At 38.4% G+C, this 20,298-nt stretch overlaps 1 long non-coding RNA gene across 2 annotated transcripts; it reads left to right on the top strand.

Annotated features, from left to right (window-relative positions):
* Window positions 1-3,631: 3,631 nt before the first annotated feature.
* On the top strand, window positions 3,632-17,793 carry LOC137842662 (uncharacterized). Of its 2 annotated transcripts, none has more exons than XR_011089148.1 (2): window positions 3,632-4,561; window positions 17,216-17,793. It is a non-coding gene; the product is annotated as an uncharacterized lncRNA (long non-coding RNA). The 2 variants fall into 2 exon arrangements; XR_011089149.1 differs by lacking the exon at window positions 3,632-4,561 and adding an exon at window positions 8,685-8,796.
* The last annotated feature ends 2,505 nt before the right edge of the window (window positions 17,794-20,298 follow it).

The raw sequence follows: 20,298 nt of genomic DNA, 5'->3' as shown, positions 1-20,298 counted from the left end.
TTAAAAGTCCAATAATTCTATACTAAGCTTGTTACCCATTCTGTAGTATTGGCAAAAGGACAGTATTTCTCCACTGTTATTATTAGATACAATTTCAGTACGAGAATGATTTTATTTTTTCTGTTTTATTTGCATCTCTACCTTACCCTTGTGCACTGAAATTTCCTAGCCTACTTTTGAGGTTCTTCTTGCTCCTTGATCTAAGCAGATGGTATTGCTCTAGTCATACAGATAATAAGAATTCACCTAATATCTTCTCATTGATTTTGGCTAATGAAATACCACTTCACAGAGAAAACAACAGCTAAAACCATCAGGCAGGGTCATGGCTGAGTGAATGAACTTTATTTTTTTCTATACAGGATGTGTAATTCATGCTGAATCATTTATTAATTTAATTAGGTGTCTCATATTTGTAGAATACCCACAAGCAAAAGATGATATTCCAGTTTTTAGAAACCATATTTTTTTTCCTTTTGTGAACTTTCAAAACTTTAAAATGTAATTGACCAGCTCTCCTGTCCTCCTTCATTGCACAATGAAGCGTTAGTCACAGTATTCTCTGATCAGAAAATAGGAATAAGATTTCCAAACAACATTGCTGCAAATTTTCTCCAAGTATAAATTTAAAAGTGGGTTTCAGTAGAAGCTGTGAATAATACTTCAACATTTGCTGTGTATCAGCCTTAAACTTAAAACCTACTACACTTAACCTCATTTCTGGAGAAAAGAGATAAGGATTAGGACTGGGTCTAGTGTCAGTGGTAGGTACAGTGGCTCAGGGAATTGTTTTGTTCTACAAAACCATTTTCCCCTTTGTTTCCACCAGGAGTAAAGATAGTGATCCAATCAACACATGAATCTGTAACATGGCCTCTTATTGTGGGTAACAGGACAGGCACTACCCTCTGGTTTTGAACCTTGTGACAAACAGATGGCTGTTAATAAAGCTTATGGGTACTGGTTCATTTGGTTCAGCAATGACAGAAAGAAAATTGCATGACTGAAGTCCTAGCATTCACACAGTTAGTTTCTCAGAGCCATAAAAACAAGTAACTGAACCTTAAAACAATACATAGTTATTAATATTAAGTATGTTTCTTTCTCAATTTCTGAAGAGTGCTTGAATGAGAAAAACAAGATGTCTTTGTCTTCCTTATTTCTGCTTCTTTGATAGGTTATGGCAAATTCACTGAGTTATTCCTTTCACACAGGTATCCAACTGTGCAGCATTTTTTATGAATCTGTAATTAAAAAATATATATATTTCTATTTTAAATTTTCATTTATTTATTTATTTTACATCTTTGAGTATCTGGGGGAACCTAGAAGTTACTGTATGAAACCCAAAATGTTTAAGATCTCTAAGTGGTTTGCTAAATCTGCTGCTTATGCAGACACAGACTCCCTCTTCCTAGGAAATTATATTAACCAAAATTGTCATTAAAAAAATCAATGGAGACTTCTCTGAGATGGTTAAAACAAGAAGGTTAAATGAAGGCTCAAGTTTGGGTTGAGTATCTTGAGTTGGAGACACCACCTTATATAGAATTGTAGAATATCCTGAGTTGGAAAGGACCCATAAGGATCATCGAGTCCAACTCCTAGCTCCACACAGGTCTACCCAGAAATTCAGACCATGTGACTAAGTGCAAAGTCCAAACACTTCTTAAACTCCAACAGGCTTGGTGCTGTGACTATGTCCCTGGGGAGCCTTTCCCAGTGCGCAGCAACCCTCTCAATGAAGAATCTCTTCCTGGTATCCAGCCTGAACCTCCCCTGTTGCAGTTTGATGTCAGCCTTACATATATATATAAATATATATATATATATATGTATGCATATCAGCCTTAAGCAGTTTGGAAATTCAAGTATTGTGTTGCACTGGTGCATTTTTTAACTTTCCATAGTGGCTGGGGTTTGGACATCAATCTTATTTATGCAGGTGTCTAATAACTGGAGAAAAAAAATAAACTCTATTAAGTGTGGGAGAGGAACCGTCCAACACATTTGCAGCTTCAGCTGAAGCTGTGTCTGGGTTCCTCACAAGCTCCATCTTGTGAGGATACTTAAGATTAAGATTAGTGATCTTAGTAAGATATTGACTGGTTCCAAAATCTTTATAAACATACCACCTAAAAAGTCTGTACTAAGAAACTTAGTAACACTATCACCATCGTGATTATTATACACTGCTCCTGACATCACTGAGGACTAGTATGCATAATGAAATCAGAGTTCTATAGAGTATTGTTTTCAGGAATTAAGCTTTTGAGACCAAATCAATAAGATACATGCAGCAGATCTATTTTGCGTCACAGGTTTGCAGTTTTGGTATGGAAAAGAAATAAAGATCTACCAGGACTTTTCAGGAATATCAGTTTAGGAACTCAGGTGCAACAAATACACTATAGAATTAGAACCTTTATTGTCACTATTTCAGGAGAAACAAAGTATTCTTTAGCAGCTTTCCTGCCTTTCTTTCCTTTTGTTTATCTCTTTATAGGCTTTTCAATTTATTTGTTGATAGAAGTTTATTTTTTGCAAAGTAATTTGCTTCTTCATTGCTACCAAGTCAACTACATTCAAGCAAAAATGGAAACCTGTGTGTTCCTCTTCCAGAAGTTTTGTCTTGTAATTACCCTGGTCATATCCCTGTATGTCCACACTTCTACACCATTTTTGCTGAAAAGATGATCGTGGTGAGTAAATTCATGGAAATTTCTGGATATCCTACTTCTTAGAGACTATGTATAGCAGAGATACATGCTTCACTGGCAGTTCTTGAGTAACCTGTCTTTTCTTCATTATGTCATGCTTGTAGACTGCACCCCAGTTACTTTGACAAGCAAAGCATAGGGTAGTCACAGAAATATCCTCCCTGCTGGCTGCTACCATGGGGATACTTAGATGAGTTGGGGAAGTTCAGATGAGCTCCCGTAAGCAAAAAGTAACTGCAAGTTTAGTAGTTACAGGGTTGTCTTACTGATACAAATATGCTTTCATTTATAACTGAAAACACAAGCTTCATAAAATGTTGTTATAATTGGGAATCTTGTTTTAATGTGAACTGATATTCTGCCTTAGGTAGCTTGGGCCACTCACAAAGGTGACCAAACTGATTTGCCAGTCCAGTCAACACCTCATTCAATTTGGAACTCCCTTGATTCACCTAACACTTACTTTAAAAAACATTGCTGTTTGCAATCAGCATTGTAGAAATAGTGATGTCAGGTTTCCCCTTGCTTTTTCTTTGTAACTTTTGAGCCTTAAGTACACACAAATCACTGAAAAACCTGAGAAGAGTATTGATGTATATTATTTTGCACAATGAAGTTTGTTGCAGTACCTAGGAGAGTCAGAATTAATATTGTTGGCCATTTCTCTTCATGGATAACATGTAAAAGTCAAAGACTAGAGACAAGTTCTGAGATATTGGAGATTCAGTCTTTTCCTTAACTTGAAACTCATTAACAAATTCCAGATTTTAGCTGGATATAATTTTACTTTGAACAGGAAAAAAAAATAAGCCTTCAGTTGTCTTTGGATAGCCATTGATAGTCTCAGCAGAGAAAACACTATGTTTGATCTTGCGCTGTTGTCAGATCAAGATAACATTGCTGAGCTTGATTCAGACCTTTGTTGACACTATAGTTTATCCTTTGGCATTACAATGATTATAAATAAGATCATATTTGGATCCCAACTAGCAAATGAAGAAAAAGCCCAAATAGTTTCTGTAGATCTTAGTAGATAGGGAGAGTTAAGGTGAAATAAATAACTCACAGTCTGGTATTTTCAGTCTGTGTAGCTCTCACAAGCCTTTCATCTTGGAGGTAATGAGAACCTTACAAGGCATCTTAAGGTGATAATTGGACCAAGGATTTCCAGGTGGAAAAAGTGATTGCTTGGCTAAAGAGTATGATGTTTTGTGATGCAGAAGAGTAAGAGACTTATGATAGCTCTTTGTTCAGGTGAAGTTTAGGAGATTTCTTGATTAGAGTTCAAGCCAACAAAAAAAAAATATTAAATGCCTGCTTAATGCAGTATGCATTATGACAAGGGGAAAAATGCAATGCTCATGGTGCTCTTGAATTATTTAATGATCCTGAGCATAATTATCAGGCTGTCTCAAGTAATATGTAATTCTTCTCGAATTATATTGCATTTACTCTCTAATTGCAAAGTGGATAGAAAGCTAAATGGGTCCTTGTAATAAAGTGATGCAGTGTTTAGAAGCCTTGTCCAGTACGATTCAAACAACTAGGAAAAAAAAAAAAAAAAAAAAGACCCAAAACAATTCTCCTGTTCCTGGGTAATGAAGAAATTTAAAAAGTATGATGTTCGCTCATTTGGAATTAGGACTTTTTTTTTTGCCCTTCCCCCCGCACCCTTTTTTTTTTGCCTGTCTGTACTAGTACCATTGCATTCTATTTTCCACAATGCATTTATTATATGGCGCTTTCTGCCCTGGGAAACTGGAGAAATCCGTGTATGGTAGATGTTGCACCAAAGATATAGAATGCTTCCTGTCTCTGATTCACAGGAAGGCAGTTCATGGGTGAGTACCAACAATGTTTTTATGTTTGTTTGTTTTTGGTTTTGTTTTGTTTCGTTTTACTGTAGACTGTTTAATATTTCCATTTTCCTGGAGGAAAAAAAAGTGGTGAGTCCATGTTCTAACCATGATGGTATATCTTCACATACCATACTTTGATACTTGGTGGGGAAATAAAAATCATTTTATTTCCAAAAGTCAGCTATACCAGGAAGAGGTAGTTGTTTTTACAGGAAAGATTAGATCTTTTTTTAGGATCTTCAGACCCTATTCATTGCTGACTTTGGTTGGGACCCTTGGTTTAGTACAGAATAGAGGGTCAGGGTCCCAAAGCACTATTCTGCTCACATGCAGACCTTTCTGCATGCTGGGTGGTACAGCTCTGTTCCTAATCCTAGTGGAAGTTGATAAAAGTTTTAGCAGTGATGTTAGCAATTGCAGGACGAGTATTTAAGGTTGCCTGCATATGAGACAGATCTTCACCTTGTGGGCGTTAATGGAAAGACCATTCTGCTTCGGGGGGGGGTTCCCAAGCAGGTCTTGTATGAGTGGCAGGTCCTTGTCAATAAGTATGCAAGAAATGTTTATCCTTCTGAGAACTCTGACTACAGAACTGGCATTAGTTTGCAGGTCAGGGCACTTGTTTCCAGCAAAATGTCTGAACTTGTTTCTTAAAGGATTTTAAGTTCTGTAACACAAAAGCAAAGCGCTTATTAATTTGTAAATACTCTTAAAGATCACATGAGAAAAAAGCATTTCTTTTGAAAATATTTTTTTCTTTCTCTCTCCCAACTTGAAATAAACTATCATACTTTCTAATGTAGCTGTTCTAAAGAAAAACATGTTTTGGTCAAAAATATCAAAACAAAACTGGTTCTTTCTCAATAAATTAGGATTGCTTACACAAAAGTGTACTAACATCTGTCCTGAGACTACCTCCTCATTCTGCTGTATCCCCTTAAGATATGTTGGAAAAGCAGAATGTGTTATCGCAGTGCTGTGCCTCTAATAATCATTAAAGACTATTTAAGAGAGAATTTCTCAGATAAAATTTGTTTTGGCTTTATTTACTATTTAATATTAAGTATTTCAATATTAACAAGTTATATTAATAACTTCTTACTGGCTTGATGAACAAACATGAAAGAAGCAATTCTTAGAATTTGTAATCAAAGCACAAATGATAGCCATCATTTCTGTGTCACAGTAATGGATAGCTAGAGGAAGCAATATAGTCTGAAAGGCTTTCTGAATGTTAAGTGTAGAGTTAGCTGGTTGACAGTCTTCAGTTTGTTTTCTTGGTTTGCTGAGAAATTCTGCTCAGCACCTTTGCAAACTGCCTAAAAACAATAAAAGAAGCTTTTTAACTGTGTTTGTTTCTTTGGCATATATGATACTGCCTTAGCCTTCTGATACAACCACTTGGGATGCAGCATTCATAATGTAGGTTTCCTGTCATACTGGCACCTAGCAGGTTGCCATAGTGACAGACATAAGAAACATTACTTCAGAAATGTTGCTTTATTAGAGTTAAAGTGCATTTTAAAAAAAGGATCAAATTTCAAGTTACTCCCTCTGTTTTATACAGGAATAAGCAGAATTATTGGTTTCTACTAATAGTTGTTTTGAACTTGCCCATCCCCAAACAAATACATTTAAAAATAAGTTGCAGTATACTGTATGTGCTTTGCACTACTTTTTAGTAAAATAGACCAACATTCCCCAATTTTTCTCTCTAACAGTACACACATACACATATTACTGCTTTGCTATATTTAAAACTGGCTCTGCTTTCAAACAGAAGTGCTAAGTCACTGCCTTCTTTGACATGCCATATCTTTTATTTATAAGGAATATCTTACTTCAGACTCCATCTATTTTGTTCACATTAATGTAGAAGAGACACAGAGGAGGACATCTGGGGAGATTTCTGAAGTATTCATGACTATGTTATGTTCCAAGAAATTAATCAAATAACAAGCATTGTGCAAGCAACAGAGCCGCCTAGCAGGTCTGTGCTGAGCAAATCTCTAAGATCTAAGATGGGCTTCCCCACATGAACATGAAGCCTATGGAGATTCAAGCTGAAAAACTCATCAGCCATGCTATCGTCCTGCAGTGCAGATACCATCACACAGCTGGGTCAGCCCTGGGGCTATCAGCATCCCACTTCTCCACTGATTAAACCTATCCCTGCTATTTTGCCTAATAAATAATATTAAAGGATGCACTCATGAGGAGGAGGGGCTGGGGCACATCTTAGAAACAGGTGAATTGAAGGTATGCAGGAGAAATGTTTAGCCCCCTGAGAGTGTTCTGGCTGCAGGGCTCCCATTCTCTGCAAATGCAGGTGAGTGAGTGTTTATGATGCCTGACGAGCATGGTCATACAGACACAGAATGCCCTGCTGCCCTTCTTACATGCATGTAGCACCAGCAGGGTTGTCTGCCAGCTAGTGAAAAGCATTCTTCCCTGAAGCATTACTGAAATACCTAAAGTATTTCATTCTTGCTATTTAAAACTGTACGTTAGAGATGATGTACAGTGCTGTACATGACCTAGTTCTGTTCATCCAGAGAAGCAACTGCATTTCTGTGCAACTCATGCAGGCAGTCATGACTGCAGTCAAATGTAAAATCTTCACCTTCTTGCAAGTTACACCTTTCCATTCTGTTAAATGTCACTTTGCTGTACACAAGCAGTAAACAGTTAAACCAGTTTAAAGTACAGTTTGTACCCTACAACCATTGCCAATTCTGCATTTAAAACACTAGATTTTGAACCTAGAAGAAGAAGCCTATGTTACTCCAATAGCTGAAAGCTGTCCTATAAGGAAATTGCATTACAGAACTATTGACAATTAATAATAATATTGTGGCCAGTTGATTGCCTAACAAAAGAGGAATACACTATAAAAAGTTCCTACTACTTTTTGAAACAGCATAGATCTAGATTTAGATTTTACAGCTTGTTCTTTGAAATCCTTTGCTTTCCATTTCTGTAACTCATAATCAGAGACAATTTCTTTTGGAGATGACTGCAAAGGATAGATGTAGTATTCAAATCCTGTACATCTAATTACATGTGTACTAATAGCTTATAATAACTAGTCACAAAGTAAAGTGCTTACTTCAAACCTACACAGCGTACTCCTGAAACATACAGTCCAAGTCAGATCCCTTCTTAAGAGGATAGCCTTAACGTTTTAACAGCTCTTTTCTTCCCAGCTGCTGTGAGCCCTTGTTCTCCAGGCTGGGAACTCTGAGTTACTCTAAAATTCCCTCAGTGCACCCCATGCTGTGAACACTAATAGTCTTCCTCTTAGGGAGATTAGACTTATTTTACGGTTGCTCGTTCCTCATCTTTCTACTTAAGCATACCTGGATCTATTTCCATTTATTTAACACAAAACTTCAAGTACCACTACAAGCAATAAGCACTATCACTGGATGAATTATTGTCTTGGATAATTTTATTTTCCTATCTGTCAGTTAGCAAGTGGACAAAGAACTAAATTAAAGCGTAATGCTCTGTGTTAAGAATTGTCATTTAAAAAAATAACACAACTATCTATTAAAGTAAAATTCATCATGGCTTTCCTTTGAAGAGAGACTGTACAAGTTTCCACAGTGAAGCATAGAAAAACTAATACCATTCCACCTCAGTCCTTTCAAAAAGTTGTCAGTAAAATTGGTGGTTTGTCCAAGAAAGAATCATAAGATCCTGAATGTGCAGGAGTTGAACCCTGGTTCCTGATCTCAGTTTCATACCTCTCATGCTAATATTGGTTATACGAATGTAAACTGAAGAAAGTTTGGTAAAGTCACAGAGATATGAAACTTTGCATATGTTAAGGACTGGGGCCAAAGGCTCGCATCCAAACTCCATAATTTTGGTTTAATTCAGACCTATCAGCACCATTATTTAAGTGGTTATCACTAGGCAGCTGTATACTGAGATAACAAATGATTAACATGAAGGTAGGGAGTGGAGTAGTAAGAAGTATTTTTTCTACAATAACTCGATTTTAGTATGATTGTTTGATTTCCAAGACATGTCAGAAAAAAGAAAAAAAAAAAGTTATAAAAAGAAGATGGGGTTCTGGCTAATTTAAAAGACAGAAAGAGAATTTAGCTTGGATACACTAAAATAAATTAATTTTTCTGTAGGACCTTGGAGAAGATTCTGATTCAATGGGCAATCAGCTGAATTTACACTAAAGCAGCATGTAAACTGAGGTATTTGGACATATCTTTGTGGCTTTTCATTATACCTTTGGTTAAAAAGCAAGCAAGCAGTTAGCTGCCTGTGCAGTGCTGTGAGTGGGACTCTCTGGGTGGATGCTGGGAGCCTTTGCAGGATCTCACCTTTGAACATTTGAGCAACAACTCATACAGCATTTTCTATTTTTTATATGCACCAGAGCAATTATTTAGGCTCAGTGAGCCATTTCTTACTTTTAATTGCATCAAAACTAGTCTCTTACATAGTACTGAGGTTTAAGGAAATACCACACAGTTGTTAGTGGTGATGTACTGCAGTCCCTTATTTGTATATATTATGATATACATGACCCGAGTCTCACTTAACACACAGATGGGAAGATGCTATCTTCACTTAATATATTTTAATGTCATTTTACTATGTAGTCCCATGTATAAACTACTTTACAACTTCTCACAACTTCTCAACTGTAATCTGAATACAGAGGTTAATGGGTTTTTTTTGTTTGTTTGTTTTTTGTTTTTTTGGGGGGTGGGGTGGGGGGAGAGGTGAGATAGGGGTGTGTGTGTAGGGTGAGGTTTTAACCACAGTGCCACAGGGACTGCCATAATGTCAGTATGATGAAGTGACTAAAATAGTCATTGAGAAAACTGCACAGGAGTGTTTCCTATTGCCATTGTATTCAGGCAACACTTACACAGTTCAGCAGTATTTCAGGTAGTTATTTGTAGCAGTAGGAAAAGCTCAATCCTGAGAGCAATTGGTCTTCATACAAAATCTTAAATTCCTTCAGTAAAGATGGAGTACACTAACATGATTTTGACATGGCACTAGAAAAGAGTAAAAATAATTAACATGGGGAAAACATCCCCATTTTCTCGTCAAGAAGAGACTGAAACCCTCTTCTAATGAAACTTTAAAAGTATGAGTAAAAATAAGAGCAGGAACCTGGCATGGAGCACTGAAGACCATGCAGTTTCAGCATGGCACAGGCAAACATAGAGGGAAATGTCTGCAGCTGTGATTGTAGGTAAACATTGGTGGTTCTTCTGAAAGGTAGTCCCTGATTTGAATGCTCATGAATTAGGTGGACGCAGAGCTGAAGGGCATAATTTTCTGCAGATTACACCAAATCCTGTGGAAGAAAATGTGCATCAGGAGTAGTTACAACATCAGTGTGCTGCAAAGAGCACACTGAATTTGGCATTCGGAAAGACGAAGGTATCTAAGGATCTAGCTATTAAGCTTGAGTCAAATTGGTGACCTGGCTTTTCTCAGGTGTGGGAAAAGGTGTGGAAGGAAGCAACACATGACAGACTTTTTATCAGGTGGTATTCTGTATAACCTCATGCAAACATTGTCTTTTCTTTCCTTACATCCCTGCATGAAGCCATGCATTTGTGGTTTGCTGTGTAATTAGTTTTTGTGCTGAGAGAAGACAAGAGAACTTCTTGTTGGATGGATTAAAGGGATCTGCGCTCTACAGCATTTGAGTGACAAGAACCATGTCAGACCAGTCTGCTGTCAAGCTGAGGATAAGTAACAGAGCAGTTTGCTCTGTCAGAGAGAGACAAGTTTTCCCACTTATGAGTGGCAAGAGACAGGCATAAACTAGCCCCTTCAAAGAGCAGCCATAGGTGACTGGGTCAAAACAACTGGAGCAGAGTTGATAGAAGTAAGTCCTGTAAGCAAAGAGCACAATTCCTCTTTGGCTTAGTGGAAGCTCTCCAGCTGAGACTTGTATCTTCCCAACAGGAGAATCAGAAAATGATGTCAGGTCTAAATGGGGGAAGGGGAGGAAACAGGTACAAGCTTTGAGCAAATATTTCCTGCATTGTGGACACTGATTTGGAGTAGAATTTACATTTCAATATTCAGTAACAGTAATTCTTGTATAGTAAAAGAAGAGGGAAAGTATATTGATAAAATATGATGACAAAAACAGAGTTCCCTTTGCCTTTGGCTCAGTGTGAATGTATCTGAAATTCAACCTTCAAGTCAACCAGCAGCTGAACCAGAATAAACGATGAGGAAATGAGTGAGAGATTCTCTTTTTGGCTTTTAGTTGCCAGGAGTTTTGCTAACAACAAATGTCAGTTCAGCAGAAAGCATGAGAGTGCTATAGAGAGATTGAATATACACTGGGCTTGTGCTACTGCTACTTATCCCCTTCGAAGTCCCCACAAATGGGGAAAGCTCAATGATGGTCTACTTGGATTTCTGAATTTCTCAATCCTGCTTATTGCATTAAGATTAATGTCCAAAATAGTTGGTTCTCAGTTTCACAGACTCTCACAGCATGCCAGCAGCATCAATTATTTGAAGTCCATATCCTTCAAGTGCAGCAGAAGTAAGCTGCTGAGGAAGGGATACTTACAGTTTGGATTTGTAGAATTAATTCCATGCTGGGAAAAAAACTTCCTCTAAAGTGGAATTGTACTTATGCTCTGAAATCTGGAAACAAATCAAATATACATTTCCTATCTCTAGTTTGTATAAACCTAGATACATTTTACTGAAAATTTTTGCTGAATATGGAGATTGCTACCTTGAAATTATATGTTAAACAATAACTTACTAAACAACAGGCTTTGGCTAATAATTTCATCTCAAAAGACTGGAAAAGGAACACAGAAGCTCTCATCTCATGGCATTTCCGTTTCTGCAGTCCTACCTATTGGAAGTGCGATTTAGTGCTCCTCTTGCTCTCCTCCTGTCTACACGTATTTGAAATCAGGAGTGCTGACATGTGCATGAAAAAATGGTATGAAAACAGTAACATCTGGGGAAGATGAAGGAAGAAAGCTAGAAGCCTTTAGATGTTGCTACAGAGAATTGTTATTTTTCAGGAAATGGGCTACTACTACTATAAAAGGGCAAGGAGAAAGGAGACACAAGAAGTTTCTCTAGTGACATTAGTCATGTCACTTCGTAATCAGCTTGTTTTCTTTCAGCTTTTACCTCTTAGTGTGTTTGGGAGAGGTGGATGAATGCAGATGCTTGTGCAGTCTTGCATGAGAACTAATACTGAGAAAATTTAAGAACAGTCATGCCTGTCTGTAGCTCCATTGCCTGCTGTTCAGTCATTGATTCATGCTTCGTTTCAGAGATGTCAAATTTTACTGTGTAAAACATGAACAAATCTATAGTGACTCTACACAAAAGCAGAACGTATCCAAATGTGCTGGCAGGAGCTACAGGGTTAAAATTAGTAGGCAGAAGGATGTCTACTGTGTCTTCTCCACTACAGCCAGCCACCTGCACTTGGTAGTGCAAAGCATGCTTAGGGCTGGGCTTGGGTACACTGAGCTTCCCCCTTCATCCCATGAAGCACTGGCATTGCATCTTTGCCATGGTTTGAAGATTGTGTCCAGCTCTCTGTAGGGCAACGCTTTGCATTCTCTCCCTCTGCACATGTGCAATTACAGGCACAGACTACTATGTCAAATAAGCATCTGTAGCTATAAAATTATCACCAGAGCTTAGACTGCAGACGTGCTGTAACTACATCTGACCACGGGGACTGGTATAGTCTCATCATTACTTTATGTCTGCAGATCTTTTTATGATCTTTACCTGTTGTGAATCATTGTATACCTAGATTGTCAGCTTTTCGGGGACAATAATGATGGCAACATCAGTAAAGCTGCAGTTTACATGGATTAATGTGTGGTAGAAAGATGTGTGCCAAAGCAATGGTGAAACTACTGTGAAATGTGTGAGGAGTAATAGGGCAAACAGGGCAAAGAAAGTGATTTAAATGCCCCAAAGAGAAATGAACAGCTGTGCAGGAGATGAGGAAATAAATCATTTGGTGATGATCAACAAAATGATGGCAAGAAAATAACCAGCAGGGTGACCACAAAACCAGACATGTGCAAAGGGCGAGGCTCAGAATAGCAGCAGTATAACCATTTGGTCAATAGTTACAGTGTTGAAGTTGAGAATTGCATGCAAAGCTTTTAGAGCATATATAACCCATAAAATCATAAAATCTGCAGTCTCTGTTTACAAAGTGACAATTGTCTTCTCTTTCTCTTTCTTTCTCTCTCTTTCTCGCTATCTACCTTACTCTATGACTCTGAAATGCAGACAAGTTAGCACAAGAACATCAGAGAAACAAAAAATCATTAATCAACAATACCTTCAAGCTATTATGCTTATAAGTGTCAAGACAAAAATAATGAGTAATGATTTTCTGCAACACATTTTCACAAATGGTTTTTAAAAAATATCAGCTTTTCTGGACCACACTTTTTCTCCAGCTGAAAGACATGAACATGTGAAAACACAGTAGCATTTAAATGGACCTATAAAATGTAAAAAAAGGATGAAAGATCTAGGAAGATCTTGTCTATAGTGACTTCAAACTCAACGGCAGCAAGAAGCCAATATGGCAGATTCAAGTGACTAATTGGGAAAGACTTTCACACACCAGTTAGAAGCCAGAGAAAAGGGCTTCTGCATTCATTTGTCATGTTGTGGCCAAAACTCAAGAATCAGCCATTTTGACAGTCTTGTAACTCTCAGAAGCCTTTGCAAACAGAAATTCATGATGGTCAACTGCAACTAGAACTTTTATTTTTCCATGAATACTTGGTGCATTTAGTTGCCTCAATTTAAGAAAATCTTTCAGATTTTCTGGCCAAGAACTCAAACAGAAGGCATGCAGACATCTGATATTTTCCTGTTGTTGGATATGTGCAATATGATGCAAATATTGCCTACATCCTGCTTCCGTTATTGCCTTGTTATTATTTGAAAATAGAATTTCTTATTAAAATTCTACACATCAGGAATTTCTTCATTGCATTTAAGATGAACAAACACCTCAGAAATAGTATCATTATAAAGGGCCAAAGTGTTTGCTTTGTAAAACATTATCTTAACGGGGAAAAAAAGGGGGGGGGGGAGGGGAAGGGGGATAGGTCAAACAAACTTTTACAGAACTCCCATAACTGGAAAATTGTCAGCCCATTTCAATAAAATGATCTTACATTCATATTATCAGCTGAGATAACAGTTACTTACATTCTGCAGATTTTAATGCTTGCATTTTATACTCTTAAGACATAGCAGTAGGAAGGGAAATGGACAGCTAAGAAGCTGTACCTGGATGTGGTCTTTTGTTAAGACTTTGATGACTGTGTACTGCCCATTTGGAGACAGGAGCAGTAGCTGCATGTTGCAATGGTCTCAGCCTTGGCAGGTGCAGTGTGGGGGATCCACTGCTGTCCCCCAAGCCCAGACTCTGCCACAACAGTAGACCATGGCCTGACAATGACAGCCAGAGATGCCAGTGGCAGTGGTACACAGGCACAACTTTGGAAGCAGATGTGGTGTTTCTTGAGAGCAGGAGGTATGTGACACAACCATGCATATCTGTGAATTCTACTGCACAGCAAAGCCATTGCCTGTAATGTTCTCCAACAATTCCTTTGGAACATTCTACTTTGTGAAATGTCACTCCTTCATTCCCTACTGCAGTCAAGGATCCTATGTCCTTATCTTGACATTAAAGAAATGGATTTAATTGTCAGTCCTCTAAAACAAGCGTTTAATTCCATTCTGTGGGGAATAAAGACACTCTTAAATAATTGAGCAGCTAAGAGATTGGTTATTTCTGTTTTCATTGCCCATATTGATTTAAGTGTAGTTAATCCTTTCAAATACCCATGTCACACAGGGCCCGATGGCTCTCTTTAGGGCAATATTGTTCCTCTGGCTAGATTATTGGACATCAAGCATTGTAATGCCACAATAAATCCTTCATATGGGCTGTTCTTTTCAAAGAGAAGTACCAGATGGGGACTTTGCCTCTTACATTAAACTCTTGGTTTTACTAGTCAGAAGTTGGGTTTGTGAATAATTTTCATTAAATTTTCTTTTGTGTCTCATAAAAGCTACCTCTACAACAGTGTCATTAAATAATCAGAAGTCCAATTAAACAGGCATGTGGACATAAAACAAACCAGGGTGTTCCCCTCACTGCAAATTAAATATACTTGTGTGTAAAATAATCTCGTTTGGGATATAAACCAGTACAGAGCTTGTGGAATAGATTTTTCCGGTACAGAAGTAAGTATGTCTGAAGCCAAGAACTAACAGACATGTTTTTCAAGTCATTGCAAGGTTACTCACTTCTAGTTATGTCCTATATCTGTCTATCTACCTTGATTTCATAGAATCATAGAATGGCTTGGGTTGGAAGGGACCTAAAATATCAGCTAGGGGATCTTAAAGGGATCTTAAAGATCTTCCCTGCCAAAGGCAGGGACACAACCCACTAGATCAGGTTGCTCAGGGTCTCATCCAACCTGGTCTTGAACATCTCCAGGGATGGGGCATCCACACATTCTCTGGGCAACCTGTTCCAGTGCCTCACCACCCTGTAAGTGAAGGTTTTCCACCTAACCTCTAATCTAAATCTCCCCTCTTTTAGTTTAAACCATTCTCCCTTGTCCTGTCATTATCTCAAAACAAAAATTATCAAAACAAAAATTTGCTCTCCATCTTTAAGTGCCCTTTTAAGTACTGAAAAGCTGCAATAAAGTCACCTGAGAGCCTTCTCTTCTTTAGGCTGAACAACTCCAGCTCTCTCAGCCTTTCTTCATAGGAGGGCTGCTCCAGTCCTCTGATCATCTTTGTGGCCCTCTGCTGGACCTGTTCTAACAGATGGAATTCCTTCTTGTGCTGGGAACCCCAGACCTGGACGTAGTACTCCAAGTGGGGCCTCAGAAGGGCAGAGTAGCAGGGGACAATTCCCTCCCTTCACCTGCTGGCCACTCCTCTGTTGATGCAGCCCAGGATGCATTGGGCATTCTGGCCTGCAAGCACACACTGCTGGCTCATGTCAAGCTTTTCATCCACTAGAGCCACCAAGTCCTTCTCTACAGGGCTTCTCTCAATGAGTTCTATTTTGAAAATGAGTTTATTTTGCATTCCTTATTTTTCCATGTTAGCTATTTCTTTGTGAGCTTTGTTCCCTAGCTATGGCCCATATCTTAAACTTTTCTACCCAGGAACAGGCTGGGCCATTGAGATACAAGGCTGGCTGCAAGTAGGTTGGACCTGGTACTTAGGGACATGGCTTTGTGGGTGACATTGATAGTAGGGTGATCGTTGAACCAGATGATCTTGATTTCAACCTTAATGATTCTATGATTCTAGGTGAGTGCAACAGCAGGCAAAAAGATTTATGGTATTTCCCTCCAGTAGTAATTTTACTGTAAGCTGTTGTACAGGTAAGAAGCAGCAGCATGACAACTCAGGGAAGTACAGTCATTATGTACCTTTTTCATGCCACAAATGGAAGCAAAATGAACTGTTGGTATTTCAAATGTCTAGATATCCATGAGACAGTTGACTTCAATGTTTCCAGTAGTAATTATTTCAGCAGTCTGATAAAAATCATCTCTACTGCACATTCAATATAGAAAAATATATACACTGCCCTTTCCTGCCTGTTGATATAACCCAGAATTTACCACCATGTTCACAATGTATTTTCCATGTACTATACCACATTCCTGAGCAGCAGGTAAGCAGTGCGTTGCTGGGTGGTTGCTGCTGGAGGCATGTGATGAATGAGATCAAAGGCTGCTTAGTTTCAGACAGCCCAGAGCTCAGCAGTTACTCTGGATATGCCAGCTGGGGTGCATGGAGTGACAAGGTGGTGGGAACACTTCTCTGCTGGGACCTGCTCTCCCTTCCCTCCATCCCAAAGGGAAAGCTCTACTGTATACAACAACTGTTTACACCTGTCTCTTTCTAACTTGTTTTTAACACATTGGCAAAATCTGCACTTTGCTCCCTGCATCAGAAATGTCCAGGACATGGATGAACCATCCTACCCCAAATGCTACTTCTCTGTGCTGTTCCCACAGATAACAAGCACAACTTTACACTGACCAGTTAAATGGCTAGTACCATGCAGGTATGCACACAGGAAAAACAGGACCAAAGCTTGACTTTCTGATATCCCTGTGGTAGTGGGCAACAGAGCTAACAGCAGGATTAACCAGGCGTAGTTCTCATCTCACTGACAGGGCACTACAGACCACTGAAATTTTCCTCTGGATCTATTATATCAAAATTTAAGATAATGTTTCTACTTAAATTCTTGATAATCAGCCAAGAGCACTAAAGTCCTGGCCAGCCAGCCAGTTCGAAAGACATTGCTCTCTCCTCTTCTAATTTAAGTTTTATCACAGCATTACTTTAGAAGCAGCAATAGCAGGACCAGGGTTCATAGTATCCATTCAGGTTTCAGTCTGCAATGTGGGAAGCGAGTGACTCTAATATCAATGATCTTGAAGCTACCTGCACCAGTCCACCTTTACATTAACTTAGGAAAAAAAAAAAAAAAAAGTATATGTATTTAATTTATTGATAAGAAATTCAGTTTTTATGGCTTTTTTTTTTTTTTTTTAGTAACCAGATGTGTACTTGAATTTCCTGAATTTTATGTATCATCTGGATGAAGCATCTGGATCCACCTCATTGTGTAGCCTTTACTGACACAAAATATTTTGGACTGGCAGGTAAAGGAAACCAGAATCAGCTGGTAGTGTTCAGCTTGCTCCAAAGCCTGTTGGATTGCCCTTAATGACTACATTAAGCTGATCGGAAGCAGAGGGAAGCTGGTAGCTATGCAAGATACTGGACTTGCTTTCTGATTCCAGCTCAGTCAGAGTGCTATTTTCCTATATCTCTGTGAGCAGTGAATTCTCACTTGGACTCATCCAGGAGACAGAAATGTTTCTGTGTATGGAACTGGAAACATGGTCACTAGTCAGCTAAAAAAATGCATCTGCCACTGGTGGAACCTGGAAGAACAACAAACTCACATTTCTATGGACTCCTAGCAAAACATAACCTGTTTTTTTTTCCCCTGAAGATAAAGATAAATTTTCACAGACACAACGCAGCCACACTGTATTTATAGCTGCAGATGGCTGCTCTTTCCCCTTAGCCTCACAAGTATGTATATTAAACAATAGGAAACTCTGCAGAGGTGTTTTTCTTTGTTTTGTTGTATGTGAGCCTGTCATTTATGCACACCCTCTGTGGAAAATATCCCCTCCCTTTTCTGCCATTTGAATGATGTTTCCCTTCAGGGGTATTCTTCTCTGAAAAGTCAAATTAATGTGTTCTGTGTGGTGTAGCATACAACAAATGCCATGAACTCCTCCCCTCAAGCAAGCTGAACAATCCCTGCAGACCTGTGCAGGCATCACAGGCCCATTCTTAATATTCCAGAAGTGACTTTTACAATTGAATAGGTTATATGGTATGTTGTGTGCTAGCAGTGTCACTGGCACTGTCAGAGTACAGCATCTTGATTTGATTGCACCAAATGTCCTAATGTCAGAAAATGCATGGGAAATAGCGGCTGGGTTTGTTCAGTGCCCTAAATTAACATGCATAACTGGAAGTGATCAGAGGAGCATCTTGAAGATGATGCAATGGTGTTGGTGTTGGCCAAGATGAACACTCAGAAGATCCATCTTGTCTAGAAACCTTCTCAGCACGGATAACATTTCCAAAAGTGTATCACACCAGATTTCTACTTTTCTTAAAAAGTGTGATTAATATAAAAATGGATAATTTTTTTAGCACAGGATGGACATAATTTCCTTTGTTTCCCAATTTTGCTCTGTTACTTTGAGGGCTGAGAGTGGTATTCAGGATTACCTTCACTTGCAGGGTTAATATGGACTTAATATTTCAGAAGCATAAAATGGTTTCCAGAGATGTGTGGAGATCTTCAGGGAAGAGAGATGCAGGAAAGGAAGGAAGCTCCATATAGTATTAAGCGTTATCTTTTCACTGATCACTTAGACAATCCATCTAGTTGCTCCACAGCAAAATAGTCTTCTGTTGTATTAACTTTTCCACATGGATAGTCGATCCTGAATATGCAGTATGCTACAACCCCAACTTTTCAAACCTAAACTCAGCAGTGCATATACAGAACTGTGCCAACGATGGAAATGTGTGAATTCCTGGCACCTGTATCAGTGTACTAGCTGGACTGCAAACCTTGGCACAGTCCAATGCTTTGTTCATGCAATCCTTTTCCAAGCCTGTCCTCATTAGCTCTGCCTTTCCTGTTGCAATGCAGATTGCTAGTCCACTTTGAAGGTTGTTCTCAAATTACCAAGCACCTCATTCAGAATAGAAATTTTACCTCCTTCTTCAGCAAGAGCAGCTACCACTGTCCATAAGTTAAATAGGTTTAAAATCTCTTCCCTGTAGATCATTACATGTCTATCATGGCTCTTCTTTATTCTAACTAGAATGATGAGGTTCATGAGTAAAAATATATTAGAAACCAGACAGACAAGCAAGGTCTGCAAACACAAGCAAGTGGGTGTTTCAGACTTTATGTGTGCAAGGCTGTAGTTTTTCATTATATTTATGGGTTGTAGAAAAATCAGTTTCGCATCTGTTCACTGAAGAGACTGCAGAAAGCATTAATGTCTATTACTTGTCTGATCAAGCTATTTACAGCATAGAAGTGCAACACTTTTTTTTTTTAACAACAACAACAAAAACAAAACAAATCAAAACAAAACAAATATTGATTGCCATTCTTCCATTACCTTGCCACAGAGCTGCCCTAATCTCCTTCTGGGTGGTCATAAAAGATCTAGAGTCTGCAATGAGGCACAGATACATGTTCAGTTCAGATTATTCTTTCCAATGTACGTGATCACATTTTTTTCCCAGTTAATTTTAAGAAATAAACTTTACTGTCAAATCCTGCCCTTATTAAATAACAGTTTAGATATTTGATGCATTTTTAAATGACATTTTGAAGAAGTTTTCTTAAGATTATAATGGAGACAGTCTGTCAAGAATGCAGTGAGCAAAAGTGAAGGGGAACATTCCAACGGCATTACCAAGGCCCTCTGCAACTGCACACCCAGCACACAGGCTTTGCTTCGTTATGCCTAAAGGTGTAAGAATAGCTGTGAACAGCTAATAAGAATCAATGCTATTGGAGACATCTGTTTCGGTTTTCATTTTTCAGTGTTATTAGTGCTTATTGGTACAAGGCTCAGGAATGTAGCCAATCCCTTTGAAGTTAAGTGTGTTGTAAGGCTAGAGGCATTGTGAGCCTTACTGATGACCTTGTGTGTAACCTTTCAATTAAACATCCACAGTGCATGGAATGAGAAAAGACCTCCAAAAAGTGAAGTCTCTTATACTGAAAATCACATTGCTGGCATTTCAATATTCATTTTAGATTTTATAAATTAATCCAAATAAATACTAGGCTCTTCAATTTTTCAAAATTCTTTAGACTTAAAAAGAAAAATCTGCCCCTCTGGCCAGTGAATGTGCCACTGTTCTTTTAATTGTTGATACATAATAAAAATCCTTAGTCTGTGTACAGTATAAGTAACAAGAGAAAAGAATGCTGTTTTCCCAAAAACTATATCAAAACCAAACCAAAACAAACAAACAAACAAAAAATCGATACCAACTGGAGCTGAAATCAGCTGCCA

This window comes from Anas acuta, chromosome 20 (assembly GCF_963932015.1).
Source record: "Anas acuta chromosome 20, bAnaAcu1.1, whole genome shotgun sequence".
Taxonomy (NCBI): Eukaryota; Metazoa; Chordata; class Aves; order Anseriformes; family Anatidae; genus Anas; species Anas acuta.
Note: the sequence above shows the minus strand (reverse complement) of the source record. Positions and strands in the feature narration are given on the sequence as shown.